The 21,805-nt window shown below is 38.3% G+C and overlaps 1 long non-coding RNA gene across 1 annotated transcript; it reads left to right on the forward strand.

Annotated features, from left to right (window-relative positions):
- The first annotated feature begins 16,922 nt into the window (after positions 1-16,922).
- Positions 16,923-21,396, forward strand: LOC122971635. The gene is made up of 3 exons (XR_006399538.1): positions 16,923-17,103; positions 18,704-18,773; positions 21,112-21,396. It is a non-coding gene; the product is annotated as an uncharacterized LOC122971635 (long non-coding RNA).
- Positions 21,397-21,805: the final 409 nt, after the last annotated feature.

A 21,805-nucleotide genomic window follows, 5' to 3' on the forward strand; every position in this document is an offset into this window, starting at 1 on the left:
ATTACTGAATTTCAAACTGTAATCCCTTACACTATTCGTTACTGAAAGTAATAACATTACTGTAAGGCATTACAAGTAATGTTTGATTCCTTCTGTCTCTTGTCCTTGGCAGAGAGAACAGATGGGTGACACAAGAAGTAAAATAGGTTAGAGATGAACAATTTTACACCTGACTTGTTAAGGCAAAGTCCATCTACCTTAAAAAGCCTGTCCCAGAAAAAGTTGAAATAAAGTGCACTGAATGGATGGTGTATGCAGTCTAACTGCCCTCATCCCAATACGAGGGCACTTTATGCTCCTCATGGTGGAGCTAAAATCACCCCCCTGCCTGCGCTGACAGTGAGTGCAGACAGCAGGGGAGGAGAGCCCTTGTAGGCAACAGAATTCTTATGTAAAGTTGAGATGTTAGATCAGTAAGTTTTCAAATTATGGTTCAGGGCCAAGCATTGCACTGTGGGGGAAATCAAACCGCTCTACATTTTGCATGATTGTTGCCTTGGAGATTGAGGGAAATTGGAGAAATTCCAGCAATTTGTTTCCTGCAACACTGCTGCGCTGTGTTTAGTTGTTTATTTTTGTGCAGTTATTTCCTCAGTTTCAGACCAGCTGTATATTATGGTTGCTCATTTCAAAAAAAAGGAAAAGGATTTGCTAGAGATGCCAACTACACACTACATCACATTACAACCTACCTGCTGACTTATGAGTTCAATTATCTTTTACAGTCTTGACAGATAAACCCAAAGGGTGCCAGCATAATAAGCCTTTAAGTATATAAACGGTTCACATGGAAGAAATTCTCATCTATTATCCCCACAACTTGACAAAAATAATTTCAGATATTTTCACGGCAGCAGAGCACAGTTAATGGGCCAATCCTGCTATATATAAAGTTTTGAAACACATTTTGGCTCAGTGGGTGTCAATTTACTTTACTTTTCCTCAGTTAAAGCTTATGTTTGGCCTTGAAATTCATTGTACATATACTTTGTTTTTAGAGTAAATGATCAGCGGTTCACATTTAGTTTTCTACCGAATAAAGATTCCCTATAGATGTCTTACCTTGAGTTCATTAATTCTCTCCATCAACTGAATATTGTTTTAGTATTCCAGTTTCAAACACGATGGACATACTTTGTCAATAATTTACACCAGGAGCTCTGTTCGAGCCGAGCATATTTGGTCATTAAAATTTGAGTGACACCTAAGTCGGTTTCCATTGAGATCCACTTTGACATGGCATTAATTCATAAAGACAGAAAACACCAGACCAGTCGTTTTTAATTAACCTACTATCTACCTGTCTGTCCGTGTCCACAGGCCATCTCCCCCTAGATACTCAATCAGTGCTTGTACTATTGGACACGTTTCACTCAGGATTTTAAATTTTCAGCAGTCTCGTGTCAATCAAGGTCACAGATGCAGTGTAGTTTGTTTCAATGATGACTGAGAATTTCAGGGAACAACCTCAGTGACTCTGCAATAACCTGCAGTACAAGTACAGACTAGAAAACCATACTGCAGAATGTATGTTTTTGTTCCGTTATTTCTTGTTGTTTTGTGTACTTGTTTACAGTCTAACCATTTTCTCACCACAGGGGCTAAAATGCACAGTTTATCTCAGCATGGCTTTCTACTCCTTGCTGCTGAGAAGATTGTACTCTATTTTTCCAACTGACATTCAGTCACTCTGCTCCTTGATGTAGCTGATGCACAATATATCTGGGATCCTCATTCTATTCTTGATCACCGTTCACAGTGAGTGTGACAGGATGGAATTGCTGATTTTCATCATTATATGACTGGAATTTGAAGTGGATAGAGGGGAGCTTTTCCTATACATTATACAATCTTAAATCAGCAAGGTGAATATTTTGTTCAAGTGTTGCATGAGTGTATTTTCTTATGTATGTTACATAAATGCATAATTTTATGACTGTGTGTGTGGGTGTGTGTTTTCTTTTGCACTATTTATTTACATTTCTTTTTCTGTTAAAATCATTATTGAATGTCCATATCTGTGAGGGATGGAGGTATAACAGTAAGGGTGCATGAGGACGATCAGCTCAGCCTCATAGATTACAACAAATGACCATTCTTGGTTTAACTAAAGCTCTTTTGCACCAGGATGATCTTTATTCCATTTCTTGCACAGCAACAAACATGATCCTTAGTGCCAACCTGCCAAAAAATTATTCATTTATTCATTTATTATTCATTTATTATTCATTATTATTATTATTATTATTATTATTATTATTATTATTATTATTACTTTAAAGGGTGGTAATTCTGCTTTCCTGACAACAGAGGGCAGTGAGTAAATGGTCATGTGAAGCTGAACAGTGTCTCATCCTCACAGATGACAATGGGAGACGCTGTGTATCAAGGAATGGACTCCACCAGTCACCACCTCTGTAATAATTTGGAGGGAGTGATTGCAAGGCTGAGTGCTTTTTTTTTCTGTTTACTCCTGTTTTTCAAGTATTAAAACAAACACATTTGATTGTCTAATGACCAGAATTAACCACTAAACCCCATATCATCAGGCTTATGCCCCCAAATCGTTTTATAAAAAAGGATTTTTTACCCAAAACACTCCACTTATCAATACATCTAAGCTTTGTTTCTGCTTCAGGATATACTTGTATCTCGCTGCATGAATCTTTAGAGATATGGACTGTCTCTCTGCCTTTTAAAAAAAAAAAAATGTTCCAATAAATAACTATCTCCCATCCAAAAAAGATGGATTCAATGAGCCTGCCTAGGGCAACTGTTAATTTGTTTACACAGCAGTGTTCATTTATGAATTTATTCTGCACTGAAAACTCATTTAAAGTCCTTTTTTTGGACACACCTGGTATTAAAATAGTACCCTGAAACTATAATTCTCCATTTTTGTATGAAGGTAGTAATTGGAATAAAAATATGTACCCTCAGGCTGAGGGATGATCATACTTTGTAACTATGTGCTGGCTTATTAAAAAGGCATAGTGGGGTTACAGGAAGAAAATTCTCTGAGATCCTTTTTAACTGTAACAGACATGTAAAGCATGGATGATGGAATTTCAGGAGCTGCACCAGAGACATTGTAGATAATGATACACATCATTCCTGCCTGCAGGCCTGTATGGGGCAGCTCTACCTGGGAGCTAATGAGTTATGCAGCATCAGACTCTGTTATTAATCATGATTTGATCTATGGTTGAGAAGCAACAAAAGAATATCTGAAATAGTTTACTGAACCGTCATCATCGGATTTACTTTGGTCATGAAGTTGGTAGAGGGTTTTAAATACGTGTCTGGCATGAATGCACCGTAAAATAGATCAGAGGTGGTAGGGTGTATTTTTTGATTTAAGGGATCAATTGTATCTGAAAAAGTTGTTATTAACTGCCGGAAACCACCTCCAGTGATAAGGTTAGATGAAATATGAAAGCTTAAAAGTTAATGTGAAATTAAAATGAATGTCTGTGTCATTGAAGTTATGCTGAAGTGTGCCTGTCGTTAGAAATGCAAGAAGAGAGTACTTCACAATCCTCTCTACAGCACTGCATCCCTAATCTCCCTGATTATTGATCAGATTGATTTGTCAAGTATTGATCCCATTTCCGGCAGTCTTATCAGAGGCAAACTTAAAGTACATCTGCAGACGAGGGGAGATTATCAGAGAGTCTGAGGCTTTACCCTGACAGAATCTCAATGTGAATATGCTTAGACTTGTCAGAGTAGCCACAAACTGTTGAGAAAGTTTACTGTGAAGTTCTCAGTGATCATGTCCAAAGACCAGTGTCTCACAACTCGTTGCCAATCAGTCCTGCTCAGTTAGAAAAAACAGGACAATGGAGAAGGAGGAAGAAGAAGAGGAGCTCACTCCAGAGGTCAAAAACATTGTCAGCAGTTGAGTTCTTTGAAGAATGCTGCATTGAAAGCTCATGCAGAAGAGACCACAGGGGTTACAGTCATAAGGATGACCCTGACTTCATTGACAACTTCAAGGTTGATGATCTGACGGAATTGGAATTGAAGGAAACCTTGTTAAAGAAGGATTCATAGATGTGTCACCTATTTCATCACTCCCTCAATCTCCACACCAGTCAATCAATCCCACTTGTTACCACTATCATACTTTCCCCAAAGCTCCATTGCCGACCTTTTTTTTGCAAGTGCTATGCTGAGACTTTGTGGTGGAGAATGAATGTTAAGTTGAACATGGAAAGATGGCGTAAGAGCAGAAATGAAGGATTTTTTGAGGGACAGAATCAAAGAAAGGTCAAAAGGGCAGAGAGAGTGAAAAGATGATGCTCGGGTGTGACATCACCCATTGGTTTGCACTGGAGCCGGTTTGAAGCCCAGAGTTGCTACTTATGGTTAGTGTCATCTTTTCCATTTGGACTAGGATCTTCTAAATAAGGAGTGTTGGGTGTTGCCTTTGATGCTCTGGAAACACGCCCTGCTACCTCAGACCAAAGTGAACGCTAGCTTACTGGGAACACTGAGCGGTGCACACTTAGCTACTTTAGCTAAATTGTGCTAACAGGGTTGGTATCATAATCAAATAACATTAAACTTACTGAAATATTGCAACGATAGTCCAACTCAGTGCAAGTTCTAGAGCCGTGGAGAGCAGCAGGTGAGCGAACTGTCAATCACAGCTGTCAATCAACGCTCACATGGCAAAATGAACAAACACACACGCCAACGCACTTACACAATTGGAGCCAGCATCTAACAGGTGTCGGTGGCATTGCACTTTAAGGTACTTCTGAATTGGCTTTAGCCTCAAGCAGTGGTAGTTGCTGATTGCTCGGAGTCAGATGCAGCACTGTGCATTGCAATCATCTATGTCTTTTTTGATACTACCACAGGGGGTGCCAAAATCAGTAATTCTCAAAGTCTACACATAGTGGTTTCATCATTGTAATAGTGTCCCTACAGTACATGCAACAATATGCTGAAAATCTTATCATTTTGTATGATATTGCTTTCCAAATATGACCAGATACAAATGCAAAGTGGATGGGAATGGGAACAGATGAATGTGAAAAGGTGGTGGCCAGTAACTGCAAAAAAATATATTGGCCTAAGAGTCAAAGGCTACTGACTCATTCTGGATCTAGTGTAGGTGGTTTTGCCAAAAAGGGGTATAAAAAATGTATTATTCCAGAGTTTGGAGAAAACACTGCATATCACAGCTGAAGGCACTTTCACTCTGGACACACTTTTCTATTTTATGAAGAAGAGTGAAGCTAGAAAATAGAATAAAAGAATAGTTTTACACATGGAGAATTAATGAAAATACCAGAGGAATAATGAAGAGAACTCAAGCTGACTTTTATCTTTCCACATTCTTCTTTGTATTTCAAATTTTTAAGTTTTTCTCAGCCTTTGAACTTAGAGTTTATTGAATTGGATTATGATATACTGAATATATTTTTAAGCATTGCCTCAACTTCTATACTTTTGATCATTAAAACCTAAATAAACTTCAATGAATTTTGACATTTAAGTTTTATTTACACAGATAGATGAACACATTTCAAGTATTCATAGTTGCCATCCAGCATACAACATCATACAACAACTGTTGCATCTGGGGAATCAGTAAATAGAGAGACTACTCCTTCTGGGTCAGGCCGGTTGGGAGCAGGCGTAGTGAGGGAGGGAAGGCTCTAAGATGTAGACTTTATACCACTGAACTAATCTTCTTCTTCCTCAGCCTATTTTTGATTATTATCTTGTACTATTTCTCATTGACAGGCTAATCATTGCACATTAGAATAGGAGCTTTAAAGGGCTACAAAAGGGATACAAAAGTTCCTTGTATGGCAAGAAAATGATGGCTTTTCAGTGTATCTCTTGCTCATGTTAACACTTTATTCAGGCAGTTTTGCTCTGACTCAGGTCTGACTGTACAGCAGAGTTTAGTATGTCATAAACAGGTAGTTCTCTCTGTCTGTCCTCTGGACCATGTCGGAGACCTGCCCACCTGCCATTCGGTGTCTGTACAACTATACATTTCCACTTGCTCTCCTCCAGCCAGCACACACACACACACACATACACACACACACGCACACACACGTGCCAGCCAGCAGTGCCAGGATGTCTATTGTCCCACATGCCCTCAGTCAGATTGCCCTTGCCCACACCACTCTGCACTCACAGTGCCAGTCTTGGCTGACAGCAGGTCTGCAGTAGCCAGCTAACATTTCCTGGCCTCTGTGTGCTCAGCACGGGCAAAGCTGTCAGCTGTACATTGGGCTGAAACTCAGTTCTGAGTGCTATCTGTCATACTGTATATTTCACTAGTTTGTGAATCTATGTCTCTGTCAGAGAATCTGCTTGGTTACACCAACATGCACCTACTCAAAAATGTAACTTTATGCGAGGGCTACGGCACGGTGGCTACAGAGATACCAGGTGAAGACCATTATTGGCTGCTTGTGTTTTCTCCTACAAGTTTCTGATGGTGGCGTAGATAACATTAACGGATGGGTTCACAATTTTTCAAGTCTGTTTTTAAAGAATAGTAAGGTGTCCATATGAACATTGAATCTGGTTTTGCTCACAGTAATCATTCCTCTTGTTCGTACAGACCATTAGAAGGTCCCCTCCAAATGATGAATACATGGAAGGAGGGTTGTTGACATTGTCTGCCATCACTTACATTAAAGTGTATTATGAAGGGATCTCTTAATGGCTGGTGTGAACAGTAAGAATGATTACAGTAAGTAAAAACATGTGTCAGTGTTTATTTGGGCGCCGGACTGTTGTTTCAGGACAGTCTTTAAAAATTGGAAACCTGTTCTTCAAGACAAAGCCTCTGTAATTTCCTGCTTTTCTGTAAAACACAAAGACATCTCCACTACAAGCCTCCTGCTCAAGGCAAAATAACAGTATAAGTTATGTGGATGAAACACCAATTTTTTAAATTACATATGTAGCTGGGAAATGGGGGAAGCTGGTGAGTATAATTAAAGCATAACACGGCCTGATCATGTCCAATACTACTGTATGAGTGTAGTGTTGCAGTGGTGTTATCAATGGGTGAAACCCAATACTCTACTATAAATCAAAATCTATACTGTAGCTATTAATTCCACCAATTTAGTATGGCACTTGTATGAAATTGGGGGACTTACAAGAGACAGATTACAAAAAGAATGGATGCAGCAGAGGCCAGGGTCTCCTGACTTTTAGTCTCTAGTATGGGCCAATTCCTCAAAACACTGCATCTTACATTTGCCATAATGCTCAACAACTCAACAAGTATCTGTCATTTGACCTTCCCCACCTGATAAATGCTTGTGTCTTTCAAACTTTCAAGCTTTCTATTAAAACTTGAAGTCTCACACACAAAGAAAATGACATCAGTCAACATCTTCAGTGTTATTTTCTCACTTTGGAAAGCTCCTTTCAGATCCACAGAAGTCATTAGGCAAACAACTGTTTTCACTGGCTTATCAGTGCTCATTGTGACAAGTAAACTAATCTTCATGTATAAAATCAATGGCAATGCAAACAAGAAGGCTAGCTGTAAAGTGCAATTGTGTTAAAATAGACTTATTAAATGGTTGCTATGACTACTGTATACAAATAACCCAGTGCAGCATACACTGTTGAGTCAAATAAAATACCACACTCCTCCTTCTTCATTGCTAAGTTTTTTTTTTTCCAGTATTTGAAACTAGTATGGCCATAACATTTGAATCCATTAGATTAATCAGTATGTTCCATATCTACATAATGTCTATATCTCACTTGCCGTTCTCATTACCATTGGATCATTACTTCCTCTAATACCATGTACCTTCCAGCTGCTCTTTGTCAGTGGTAATTAGGTGATGATCTGTACCAAAAGATATTAAGATGAATTCTAAGGGCAATGAGTGGTATCATAGAATGAGATAAGTCCTTCGAATACCCTGATTAAGCTCTAAAATGGCTGCGGGGCACTTTGGGAAGATGGGGCTGAGAATCTATTTTCAAATGCCAAAAACAGTTCAGCAGCACTTGCCATTTTGTGCATATAGAATATTGCTGCTGCAGTCTATTGCTTTATGGAGGTATATTGAAACCTCTCATTTTCCACCTACTCCCTTTGCGTCGTTGAATATTTATCCAATCTCTCCGCTGCCGTACCGTTATAGTTAGATGAGATATTTATGATCTCCAAAACAAAATTGATCTATTTATCCACTCATTTACTCCGCATTCACTGACTGCCAATGGAGGCATGTAAACACATTTCTTTCTTTGGTGAAAGTTGGAGAAACTAGTCTGAGAACAGCTTAAAAAACGAGATAAATTCAGTCACTTTTGGCACCCTTTGAAATTTTACATTAACATTTTTTCAGCTTTTGTAATCACAGACAGCCTTAATACCAGATATTAGGTGAGCGTTTAGAGACAGCGTATCACCTTGACAGGCCAAGGCAATGTCTTTCAAGAGTGATAACTGCCTTCTTTATTCCATGACTGACCCAGTCTTGACCTCCAAGTATCGAACTATTTTCTCCATGGCAACACAGATGAAGATCGACCCATAGACACTCATGTATACGTACATTGGCACGGCCACTTGGCACTGTATGTTAACAGTGCCAAGTGGACCTGACAGAGAGCATTTCATTTCATTTTGAAAAGAAATATATACATATTTATATGCAGGATCAGGTTTTTTTTCAAGCACCAAGAAACATTTAAAAGTTAAAACATTTCAGTTAATCTGTGGTTTATGCATTAGACTCTATATTCTTCACTGATTCCTTATCTGTGAAGACACCATTGCTGAGCTATACCTATAGAGTGCAACAGAGGAAATAAAGTGTAACTAAAAGGAAAGTCAAGCAGTATGCTCCCTGGTTTTGTTATTCTTTGTGCCCACAGGATTCATCCCATTTCTTCATCACAGCATCACAGCTGTCTTGGTCCTCTGGTGTCTAGTTTTATAAGAGAGCTGCAGCTCACAAATATGAAATTGTACATTTACAGATCATGAGAAGTAAGAAGCCTTTTGGAATATGCTGTACATGTGTTTAAAATTCAGTGGGACTTCCCTTAAAGTGCAAGACAGTGATAGCTATAACTTATCAGGGAGAGAAGTGGTATTGTATGAGAATAGCAACTCTGGCAGAAGAGATCAAAGAGAATAATATTAAAAAGAAATATTACTGGTCTCTGTGGGGAAATTAGGTCAGTCTACCAACATTTTATTGGAATTCAGGGGAAGGAAAAAGCAGTTAAAAAAAGTGCACTAATATTTAAAAATACATGATATAGCATAAATACACATTCAAATGAGAATATAGCAATTATTAGATTATGTAAACAATTTCATTGACGTTAAGGCTTATGTCACTCTAAACTCACATATGAAATAATTTCCATCTGACTACCATCTGTCATTCCAAACATATTTCAGTCAGGGACACCTATTGACCATTTATACCAACAGTTGGCAGATAAGACTCTCAGTGCTTCTGAGCAGCAACAAGGATTCTGCTGAGAGAACCAACTCGCCCTTAACAAACACACACATGAACATTAAATCTTAGTTAATCTTGGCTGTTGGATGAGCCTCTGATGGTGAAGTATGACTGAAGTAGATGATGCCATTCAGCTAATCCAAGTGCCTGAACTAAAGTGGAGGAAACAACTGGTGTATTGGTCTAGAAGTAGGAGAAATGTCTTCTTCTGAAGACTCTCATTTGAGGAAAAAACACTTGTCTTCACTACTGGTCTCCAATTCTCCACTGGCCAGGGGACGCCACACCCAGGGGCGTCATGCAGTTAATTTTTTGGAGGGGTTTCACAAAGCATATGTTAATGTTCACACCAAATCAAGCTGTTACCAGTAATTATCTGCTTTGGCAACCCACCCACTATCAGTACCTATCTAGAACTATGATTGAATGACACTTATTAACACTATATTGCATTTAATAGCAATACTGAACATGAAGGCTTTAAACTCAGGTATGATAGTAGCTGGTTAGCTAGCCAACACCGTTGATTATTTATCGTTAAGTAAAGCTCACAAACACACTGTTTTTACTTACATTATTATTAACTTGCACTATTTAGCTTGACTCTTTGTAAAAAAAAAACTCCAAATGTCCATTCCTTGTTTTGTAGGATGCATTTCAGTGCTGCAAATTTGTTTTGAGAAGAACGATAATTTAGCTACTAGCTTAGCAAAGGATAAGCTAACACTAATGTTTATTATTTGTGGGTTATGGTTGAAACCACTGATGCTAAGATCACTTTTTATAGCATGAGCTGAGATGAGTTATTCATACCTAACGAGGCAATTTGCAACAATTCTACACAACTTCCACAGCATCGGCTTTAACAGCTCTGTTGATATTACATAGTGCGTTTTAGCTTGGGGGGGATGTGTGTAAATACAAATTAAGTTAAATATGAGTAAAAACATACAGAAAAGCAACTTTTGTTTATATATTACAGGCTAATTAAAAACACTTATTGTGAAAATAGAATGACAATTTCTAAATCCATCTGATCTCAAATATTTGAGGGGTTACATGCCCCCTCAAGTTGAATAGGCAAGACGCCTCTGGCGACACCTTTGTAGAGGATGATAAAAGTTGTAACACAAGCTTTAATCCAGTGATGGTTTATTTGTGCATATTGGCATTCTCTTCCATGAATCTAATCAATACAGCACAAGAATGAGCGTATACAGGTGGCAGCACAATAATATAAATCCCTTTACAATCTAATGTAGGTGTTGACTATAAATAATATGCAGATATGTACATGCAACCAAGCCTGAAACGTAGAGTGTTAAAAGTGTGATTTTAGGATTGATAATATAATGTGTTTTTCCACGACTAAGAGTCTGTGCAGTTCATTCACATGTCCCTTTTCAGTCCGTGTGTGTGTGTGTGGGTGTGTGTTTGTGTGAGTGACAGTTATCAACAGTCACATGTTAAACCTGCATACACACAACAAGGTCACAGTTGCTCTCACCTCCAGTTCAACATTACTATGCAGACAAGTGAAGGGACTGAACTGTGCATGGCTCCTGCACACGATGATGCTGGAAGATGCATTATAATTGTGTTTGTCATTCACTCACACTACTCCTCTTTTTGGAACTCACTATACACAGCCACTGTGACAAGTGCATGACTCCCACATGAATTATGGATCATCCTCATGGGGCAAATACCGGGCCAAAAAGCTGTTAGGCCCTCCAGCCCTCTATGTGCGACATCCCTCATTCCATACAAATTCATTTCCAGTCAAAACTGACAGTGGGGTGTCCTTCATAATGCAAAGACAAGGTGACAGTCTTAATGGTGTGGCATCATTAGGGCCAAATGGTGCTTAAACTTGGCTCACTCCTGGTTTGATCACTTTTTGACACCAAAACATCAACATGAAGTCTTTCTTTGAAGACAGAAGTTGGACCAAGGGCTTATTGGTTTTAACTTAGGGACGCACATACACACATAAAGAGCTTGACTCACAAAAAGTTTACTATATTGACAATGTATTTGCTAATATAACTTTCCTAAAACAGGACTTGTATCATTTTTAAAAATAATTTTAAGCATATATCTACATCTTATTTAATCTTATTTATTGAGGCTAAAATTAATATTTAAAATTGACACAGGATAGACTTTCAGGTAATGTGCTACTTTTTAAACTAACTATCTGCTGTACTGTAATCTCACCTGAGTTTCTGTGGCTCTGTCCTTCTTACAGTTTGTTGATTTTGGCTACAAATCAAGTTTCCTGAAACTAATAAAATATTGGATTGATTACAAGACATTCTTAATAGCTAAGCTCTGCTGTTTTTATAAAATATAGTAAAATATCAACTGGCTGATGTTAGTTTTGTTCAGTGAAGAACTTTTTAATTACATGATGTTTGAAATGTTTAAACTATAATATACTAACCACTTCAGATTCACCACCGTTCATCACTGACTCTACTACTGCCGTTCAACTAGCCGACAAAGCAGATATAGCTTGAAGTTGCCAGATCATCAAATCAAGAATCCTCCATATGCATCTGTTTCACTCTTTATCCTAATTGCTCTTTTTTTTTGCAGAAAACACACAAACCTGGCAACTCTGCATAGATCTTATTGGTAACATTATATGGAGTTAAAATGACAAGATCAATAAAAATATTGGTAGGGACAATTCAGCAACACTTTGGTATTGGTAGGGACATGTGGTTAGCATGCATACCCATATTTACTCCTATGATTTTAACAGTTTCACTTAGATTTTCCTCATATTGTCTCTACTATCTGGTGTATTTTCAATCTCCTCACATTAATCTCTGGGAGCTTCTTTAAATTGTCTTGTTTCTGTGTTCTGCTAATGCTGCACTGCTCCTGCATTCTTATGTCTTTGGAGCATTTTTAAATTCCCTTGCTGCTGCCTTTAGCTGACACCTAAGCAGTCTCTTTTATTTTCAGAGAATGTAATAAAGGATACCATTGAACCGGTTAAATGTTTTCAGCGTGCTTAGACGACACTGTGGATCGAGGCTTCTGGCCTTTTTCCAAACCATTACGCTATCACTTTAATGGTTGTGAGGAATTGGCAAATACTCAGAGGGAAATGTGACTCGCCTTCAGCTGCCCCCTCATACAGAATGCCAAGTCTGTGCAAGCTGTATTTTAAGATACACTGGTTTTACACTAACAAGAGTTGACACCTAAACTGGTGGCATTTTCATGCTTTTGCGTTTACGCCATTATATCCACAATGACATGAGTGAATGAGCATAGTATTTGTTTGTAAGAGGAGGAAATGATAGCTTAGGAAAGCAGGATGAGGAAGGAGAAGCCTGTGAGCCGTAGCAGTAGGATTAATTCCCTTATTAGTTACTCTCTGCAGTGATGCTACACCATGAAAGTCTAATACCATCTTTTTATGGATTTGACTCACTTTAGATTACCTCCCCCTACATTCAGCAAAGGGATCACAGTGTCTCTTTCTGTTTCTCCATCCTTTTTTAAAATTCCAGTGGCTTCTCGTTGCTATGTCAGAGATGATGTAGGAGAACCAGTGAATGAATTGGAGATTGGCGAAGGAGGACGCTATTAAGAACCTCACCCCAAAAAACAGAAACACACACACCACCAGAAAAACAATAACACTCTGCTTGAAAGGATCATTAAGGCAAAGTGAGAAGTTTCTCTACAAGTAAAAGACAGCAGGGTTTGCAGTGGATATAGTGATTTTCAAGGTGATTAAAAAGCCATTAGTGGAACGACTCTCGCAGGTAATTCACAAGGTAGTCATTCAAAACCCAGTTAGAAACCAGGAAGGGCTCCGACTGAAGAAATGACTGTTATTAGATGAAGATATTATATCAAATTGCCCAAGTGAAAAAGCTCCCCCACAATCTCCTGTCTACGAGCTAAATCGCTGTCATTTGGAAAGATGGGCTTTCATTTCTTATGGCATTTTCTCATCAAATAGAAGAATCGCGAGAAAAGCTCAAACTTATTTGCCAGAGAATCGGAAGAAAGATAAAATAATAAAAATGACTACATTTAATTATGTTGTCTGTCAACGTCTAGGACTATAACATTAAACAGATAAAATAGAACAAACAAGGCTTTGGATTTTCAAGAGAGCTGTTCTCAAAATGAGTTCCTCCAACTGTAAACTTTACACCTTATCATCTTTTTGAAGAAACAGTCATAAAAAAAAGAAAATTCTCACACAGCGGAAACTATTACTGAACTCCACGACATTATTTTGGTGTCATTCAGGGGTGCTTATTGAGTTGTACACAGAGTATGCTTTTCTAATGTATATTTGTACTCTACATTGACCACAAACTCTGCTTCTATTTCAAATTACAATCATGGGGTAAATCTATTTCTATTCATGGCTTATTGGCTTCCATCTTTCATTCCAAGCTCCATTATTTTTGAAGATTGCTTCTTGGTATTTGATGATATGAGTTCACCAGCCAATCTGTGCCCCAAATTCAGCAGAAGGATGGGAAGTTGGTCCATAAAAATTAGGAAAAGCACAACATTTATCTGTAGTGATATTGTAATATTGTATATTTACCTTCATTGAATAAGTTGTTATTTCTGTCCGACCCGCTCAAAATGTAAATTTATTACTTCACCTGAAATAAACCAGAATGTGACTGTCATTCAGGATCCGGCTAATTGCTGAAACAAATTAAAAGTATACACCTTGACAGCTAACGAGTAAACTATAGGCCTAATCTAAAACAACATTTGGAGATCAGTCATGCTGTCAGGATGTTTCATCTGGTTCTGTTAGCCCAGCTAATTGGTTGAATTTACAAAGCAATTGGCAAAATCTTTCTTTGATATCTTTGTCAAACCTACAAGGCAGAATGTTGTGTTTCTCTATTTTGTCTCACCCAGGCAAAATGGAGGGGAGCGCTGTTAAAATTCATAAGATGTGCTTTTGTAAAGCATTTCAAGACATCCATCTCGGAAGTTTTCAGGGGCATGAAGGTTTACTCTGCCAAGCCTCAACTTAGCTGCCATCTTTTTAAGTTTGTCTTATCCTTGTGTCGTGGCATCTGGCATATATAAAACCCCTAACATTCAGTTTTTCCCTCTCACTCAATTTGAGGTTAGAAAAATCTTTCTTTTCCAAGCTGTCTGTCAATATTACATATATATTGTGTATCACTTTGTTCCAGCTCTTGATTGAAGCCCTATGTTGTGAATTAACCAAACAACCAAAGAATCCTTGTTTTTATGGCTGCACCATTCCATCCAATGGAAATATTCCTCATATCTTGTGCATTATTTTAGACACACTTCTCCAGTGTTCAGCTTGACATATTTTGTATCTTTGGAAAATTTGGGATTCCCACCACATTTTAAAATAGAGTTCTTTGGGGTTTAACAAAGCTTGCACAGTATGAGTTTGCAATAACCAATTTAATTAAAATCTGCATATTGAGGTTGTAGTTCAAGTGGCAGCTGAAATACAAATACTGAGGTTAAAATGGAAGTGCTGAAAGAACTTTAAGGTTAAATGTTGAGTGTAAGCACCAAATTAATTGTTAAGCCATGAACGAAGTTGAAATGAAAAGTAATGAAAGGGTTAGGGTTAGGGTTAAAAATTAGTTCCCTAAGCCTCTTTCACGCATAGTTCCTGGTAAATTACTGGGATAACCTTTCAAGCACCGCTAGTGACTTTCACTATTTACACATGCAGCTACATTCAAGAACATTTCCGTCTTGTGCCTTTTCACACATGCCATAGCAATGCCAGAATAGATAGGTAAGGGACAGTCCAGCAGATGGCGGTAATGCGACACTTATGGATGCCAACCGCCATAAAACTCAACAGAAGAAGAGGGCAAAACTCATTAAGCTCTGATCAAACTTTCAAACTATGCAACCCTGATCAAATACGAATCAAGATTCTGTTACTGCATTGCCTGTTTATCCCCTCAAATGTTTCCAGAAACAAATCTTAGTGTACCATTTAGCTGTAATATGAGAAAGTTTGTGATATTACTGCCATACTGAAAACAGAAGAGCTAAAATCAAGCACTGCCCAACTCGCAGTACGTCGCCCACATGTCAAGACTTGTGATTGGTTCGCTTGCTCCACATGAAAGCATCTTTCATCAGACGGACATAACCCCTTATGTGCTTGTCCCTGCAATGTTACTGGTTTCATTCACAACAAAGCTGAACCGGCATTTTCCCTGAAATGTTACTAGGTTTTGAGGTGGGAAATTGGTGGTGCAGATTTCCTTGAATATTGATGCCTGCTCCCATTCACACATGACCCTAAGCAGGAAATGTTTCTGAACATTTCAGGGGTAGACTGCATGTGTGAAAGGGGCTCTAGATTAGCCATTATAGCTAATTGCATAGTGACGTACCTCCAGGACAACTTGCCAGCGAACAAAATTAGCTGCCTGTAAAACCTATTTAGTCCTCCTGTAGTGTTCCTTCCAACATTGGGCTTGCATGTTTTGCAACCATTTATTCATCCTTTATCTCTGGACTGAATGTATGACCCATTTAGCTAATACATTACTGTTAATTTTGATAATAGTGAAACATTCTGGTCACATATTGCATATTTACCCTTTCCTTTCAGCAAGGTCTTGGGTTTTCTCTTAATTAGAAGTCTCTTTGGTGCTTTAGGACAAGTATGATATGATATTATAATGTTAAACACAAAGCAGCCAACCATAACTCCCTCACTCTCAAACTGTAACACATTATATCAGTCTCAAGGGCTTTGGGAAATTTAACCCCTCTCTGGTTTGAGGCAACAGTTCTTGTTTGAATTAGGGGTTGGTGTGAGACAGGGTTTCGTGGAAATGGAAAAGACAGAAGTGGAAGCTGTGGCTTATGTGAATAGCCCTCTTAGAAATGACTCGTTTTCAGCTGTGAGAGATAGCACCAAAATGATTCCCTTTAGACTTTAGGCCTTTATTAATGTCCCAGTCCAGGTTTTCTCTAAGGGACACATGACCGAAGACAAGCTTCCACTTTCATCTCCCAGTTAATGAGAAAAGGCCAGATAACCATTGAACCCCTCAAGGCTTAAGCAGAGATATGGAGGGAGGGTTCTCGTAATCTCCTAACATAAAGCTTCATGCTTCACTGCCCTGGGATCCGGGACCACTTCAATAAGTCAATATATACACATTTAAACATCATGTTCAAGACATGTATTTGCTCTTTGACTGTATATCAGATGCTGCTCTAAAAGGGACTCTCTGTCATAGCTATAGATGGGTTTTCTAATGCTACCTAGTATGTGATTTGATAGGGATTCACCAAAGGTCCCTACATGTTTCCCTGGGCCGTCACAGCTGCCTTTAATCAGTCGTCAACCAGCCCTGTTCAATAAGCTCGTCAGTCTGTGAGTCTGTGAGTGTGTATGTAGTCGATTCACTTCATCAGCCAATGCTTGATTGTAAAGACTATGCAACCGATCTTCCAGCCAGTGTTTTATATACCTAGGCTGCCTTCTGTTGAGAGTTTTGCTTTTTTGTTCCTGCCTGGCTGAAACCTTTTGTAAATCTCTGAAAAGATAAACTACCTCAGTCTCCTGTCTACTCACTGCATTCAGGTCCTCATTCTCTGCCATTGTCGCACTCTCTTTTTACTCTCCAATCCCTGTTTTGAGTCTTCAGATTTTCCCTCAATAGCTCTTGTGTTTTCTCAAGATTCATCCGAAGTACTTCTGGTGAAGGACTGATGTTAATGTTTGCGAGCAATCAAACAAATTGGAAAAATCAATCCACTTAGCGTCTGCTAAGAAAACATACAAAGAAAGAAAGAAAGTGAGAGTTACACAAATTTAAAGATGCACTAACCAATATTTTTATATTAACAGTGAGTCAAATGTTGTGTAATGTGAGAAGAGTCAGACAGAGAATTATCACCTAACTCAGCATTTCCTTTCAGTTCAACAGAGTGTTTTAGTCTCTATTAAATTATTGTTTTGGTTTTTGTACATGTACTGTTATGGTTCAGTCTCACCACTCTTGTTACCTTTGATTTGGTTTCAGAAAAAAAACGAAATGAAACAAAAACTTCTGATATACAAACTGTTTGTTACCTTCTCAGCACCAAACGGCGAACAGACCTAGTTAGTGACTCTCTGGTGTTTTCAGCCTGTCAGCAATTACAGGGACTTAAAAGAAAGCCGAGGCTGGTTCTTGACTTCAAGAAAAATACTGGTTTATTGCAAATTGGGTCTTATATTTGAATTTTTGATTAATTTTCCATTGGTTTTGATAACACTATACTCACCTTGAGATCTGGGAGAGCAGTGACATTGCCAAAAAGACATCAGATGAGGCAAGAAACACAAGCAGTCAGACAATCATACAGGCCCTATACAAACCTGGGGATTTTACCCAAACTGTCTGTTGAAAAACATCCATCACACTTTACGGACCAACTTCCTGCTCAACTTTGACTTCCTTTACATTTCAGTTGTGCACAAATAATGTTCCTGTGCAATGAAGGATCATTATCAACATTTCACTTTGTGTTTTACCTCCAAGTTCAAATAATCTGGCTTGTTTACAATCTGTCTGACCACTCACATTTTTGGCCCTGTGTTGTAGCAAGCAATTAACTTAGTGGGTGCACTGTTTTCATAGCCAATAGAAAATTGGCCAAAATTACAAAAATAAGTTGTCATAAACGTAGGAAAGAATTCAAATAGAAGGATCAGTAAGTTTCGTACATCAGTGCAAGTTCTCTTCACTTTGTTTACAGAGATCACAAGTTTATTGTAGAATGATATATATTCAAGAGAACACCCTCGATGATGGCTCCTGTGTTGTCAGTGATTTATTGGAGAGCTCTTTGGGAATATGGTATACAATCCTAAAATAAGCACTTTGCTTTTAAATTCCCTAAACAAATTCAAGAATGTCAAAACTATTATACATTTTTTCACCAAAACAAGCTGGAGGAAAGAAATGTTGTGCACTTCTAAAACTTCTCATAATTTAAACTCCATGACAGTGTCACATCATGTACCAGCCTCTGTTCCTCAGGCACCAAGGGGAACATGTGGCATTATCATTTAACCGCAGACATCAGTATCAATTATCAGTTTTCTGACTCATGACTTCCCATCCTTTCACTTCCCCTCCTAAACTGCTCCATTTCCAATCTTCTCTCCTATTAACGCTTTTCTGTAATTGCATTAGGAGCGACAAAGAAGAAATAGATGTGCAAAACATATGTTCCAGAAGCAAAGTAATTTCTCCACATCTGCAGGTAATTGAATTTTAATTGTTAGGTAGAAAGTGCATTTTGCGATTGAGTGGGAATGTATAAAAAAAAAGAAGAGGAACAGCAGTGGGCAAAGACAGCCTTATTATTACACTGATCATCAAGTTAATCACTATGTATGACCACACAACCTGTTTGAAACCATATTTATTGCACAGGGTAAGGCCGCACATCCAAGTGCTCACACACATATGTGCCCTTACATACACACGAATATAGTCTTTAATAATAACACAGGTCTGACTCAGCTTGCTTGCCCTTGAAATGACTCTGAGCTCATTTACCATTTTGTCCTGTAAGGGAAAATTCCACAAAATAGATCAAACTGCGAGATTATTATGTGGCAGCAAACCCCTGCTGAAGCGGAGCTGGTAAACATATGTGTATTGCTTGATAATAGGAGTTATGGGGGGGTCAAAGCCTGTGGCAGACAGCTGATACACACATGCTGTTATTTCATTGTGATTAGATTTTTAGCCATTTGAATCTTATAGTCTAAAAGGTGATTGGTATTGTGTTAAAATGTGGAACAACTGTATGAAGAAGGAACCAATAATAGAGTTAGGGAGCTTTGTTGTTCAGTCATTGATCCTAACTGCTTCATTTAGAGTAGCTGGCACTTACTTATCAGTCAGCTTAAAGGTATAAATTGACTTGAGGTTGATGAGAGGCTCAGCTGTTGAAGCATATGGCTTTGCATCTTTTATAGCAAATTACTTCAGCCAACTTTATCAGTGTACCCAAGCTGTATCCTCCTCAGTTCATTTGGCACGGAATCCAGCTAATCCAATCTGATTATTTTATTTTTGTTAAGTAGTCTGTTTTGTTCCATACTCTGTTTAGCTGAATGTTTCTTTGTTATTAGAAGCACACTTTTCTGAAGCAACAATTCTGAAGTTAATGTGGCAATCAAGTGGTGCATATTGAATCTGCCCCTGTTGCCTTTTTGGAGTTGATTCTTTACAACTTTTGTCCTGTCAACATAAACCTTGAAGTCTATTATCAGGGGTAACTGTACATATTAACAAAAAACCTTGGGCTCTATTTGTTTTTTTTCGGCTACTCATGTTTGGTATTTTACGATTCAAGTGCGCTGCCCCACAGTGAAAGCAGATGAAGAGTGTCAACAGCAATCAAGCCTTGCAATTTTCTATATTTTTCTTATTGTCAAGAAATCTCATTCGCAGAGCTAAACCAACATTTAATTAATTCTACTTACAAGTATTGTGTGTGCTTGTCCAAAGCTTGATATATCTTATTTTGTCTGTGCCATAGACCTCTGTTGTCAAAAAACGATTAAAAACACATCAGTGAGTCACATCGCTGCACTGGGTGACATGTTCCTTCACATTAGTTTTTTTAGAAACAGCTGCAAAGACTAATAATAATGATCATGTTTTCATTCTCTGGAGACTAGTTAGTGTACAGTGGACGCCACTGCACATGCAGGGGAATGTGGTTCTGTTTACAGTGCTTCACTAGCTTGTTGTGCTACATATCACAACCTCTTGACTTTGTATTAAAGTTCTTTATCATAAGAAAAATATGGAAAATCGCCAGCCATATACCGTTTTAAAACCCAGGCTTGAAATTGTATAGTACTCATTTTTCATACTATATGCAACATGAACTTCACAAGATATGCAACATGTGCTTCAATGTCACTCCAATATGTTTCTGGGTATTTGAAGGATTTCTAGGAATTGTTATTTTTATAGTTTTACAGAGAAATGTGTACATGAACAGCTCCTAATCAAAAGCAAATCAAAATTGAACTTGAATGTGTCTGTTAGCCAATTTGACGTCAATAGAAATCACTTGAATGAAAAAAGACATTCTTCTTTTTAACTGTACATCTAACTATGGCTATAATGTGAATGATTGACATTCAACACAAAAATCCTGAGATGTCGGTATGTAACATAAGTGGGAGTGATGGAGGGTAGAGGCAGCCAGAACCTTACAAGGCCTTCTCCACCACAGGAACTTAATGACGCATAATTATTGTGGAGGCATTGTCACAGGTTCTGCTTTTGTTTCCATTGTTCTCCACCCAGTTTGAAAGTGCATTACTGAACTTATTTTTAACATACAGATGGTATTCTGATGTTTCACATGCATATTTTGCTGCCTTGCTATACATTTGTCCTTGTAAACTGTAGAATATTTTCACAGTATGTCCCTAAGTTTGATTACATTTCACAGTAATGTTCAAGTTGCACAGGTATTTTCAAAACTACATTTCCAGTAGTGAGACAGCGTGACCAAAAGCTTACAAAGGGTTCCATGACACAACATTGCTGTCTTTTATTCTCTCTTGAAGAATAAAGACCCTTGGACACCCTGCAATCTGTTCTCCACCAGATTCCTCAGCTGCATCTCCCCCATCTTCTGATTCAGGACAACACCTGGCCTCTCTCGGGGGGATGCACCCCGCAGTGGAGAGTTGCAGACTGAAGTGGCAGCTGGTCTGGTGCGTCCACTCTCTGCTGTCAACCTCCTACTGCCAATTGGAGTAAACAGAAAGAAAATCTATATTAGCCCCACTTATTGCATTGTTTTCTGTCCCATAACTGCTCTCGCCTATCAAACAGTGCATTAAATTATGTCCTGGTAAGTATATTCAGAATGTTCTGGTTTGTAAAATACTATCTTACCTACCCAACCTACCTAAAACCAAATGCTTACCGGTTCTTTAAAGTTCAGGTTATGGGAAATTTAACGTTGTGTGTCATTAAGTTCCCATAGTGAAAAAGCCTACAGTGTATATAACAGACTGATGAAATCTGTCTTAAAGCCAAAGTAGTTCCATTTTACTCTAATATCAGTGAAAAATCTCCTACATTGGGCAACAGCTCCCTCAGCACCAGAACTAGAGTAATCCAATCTGTCATCTCCATATCTCTCCATCAAAAAATTGTCCAGAGCTCCATCACTGCTTTTTTATAAAAAAATGTAGATTGGATTTGTCCTGATTGAACCCATACCCAAACCCAACCCTGGACTTTTGGTGAGAT

This window comes from Thunnus albacares, chromosome 20 (assembly GCF_914725855.1).
Source record: "Thunnus albacares chromosome 20, fThuAlb1.1, whole genome shotgun sequence".
Taxonomy (NCBI): Eukaryota; Metazoa; Chordata; class Actinopteri; order Scombriformes; family Scombridae; genus Thunnus; species Thunnus albacares.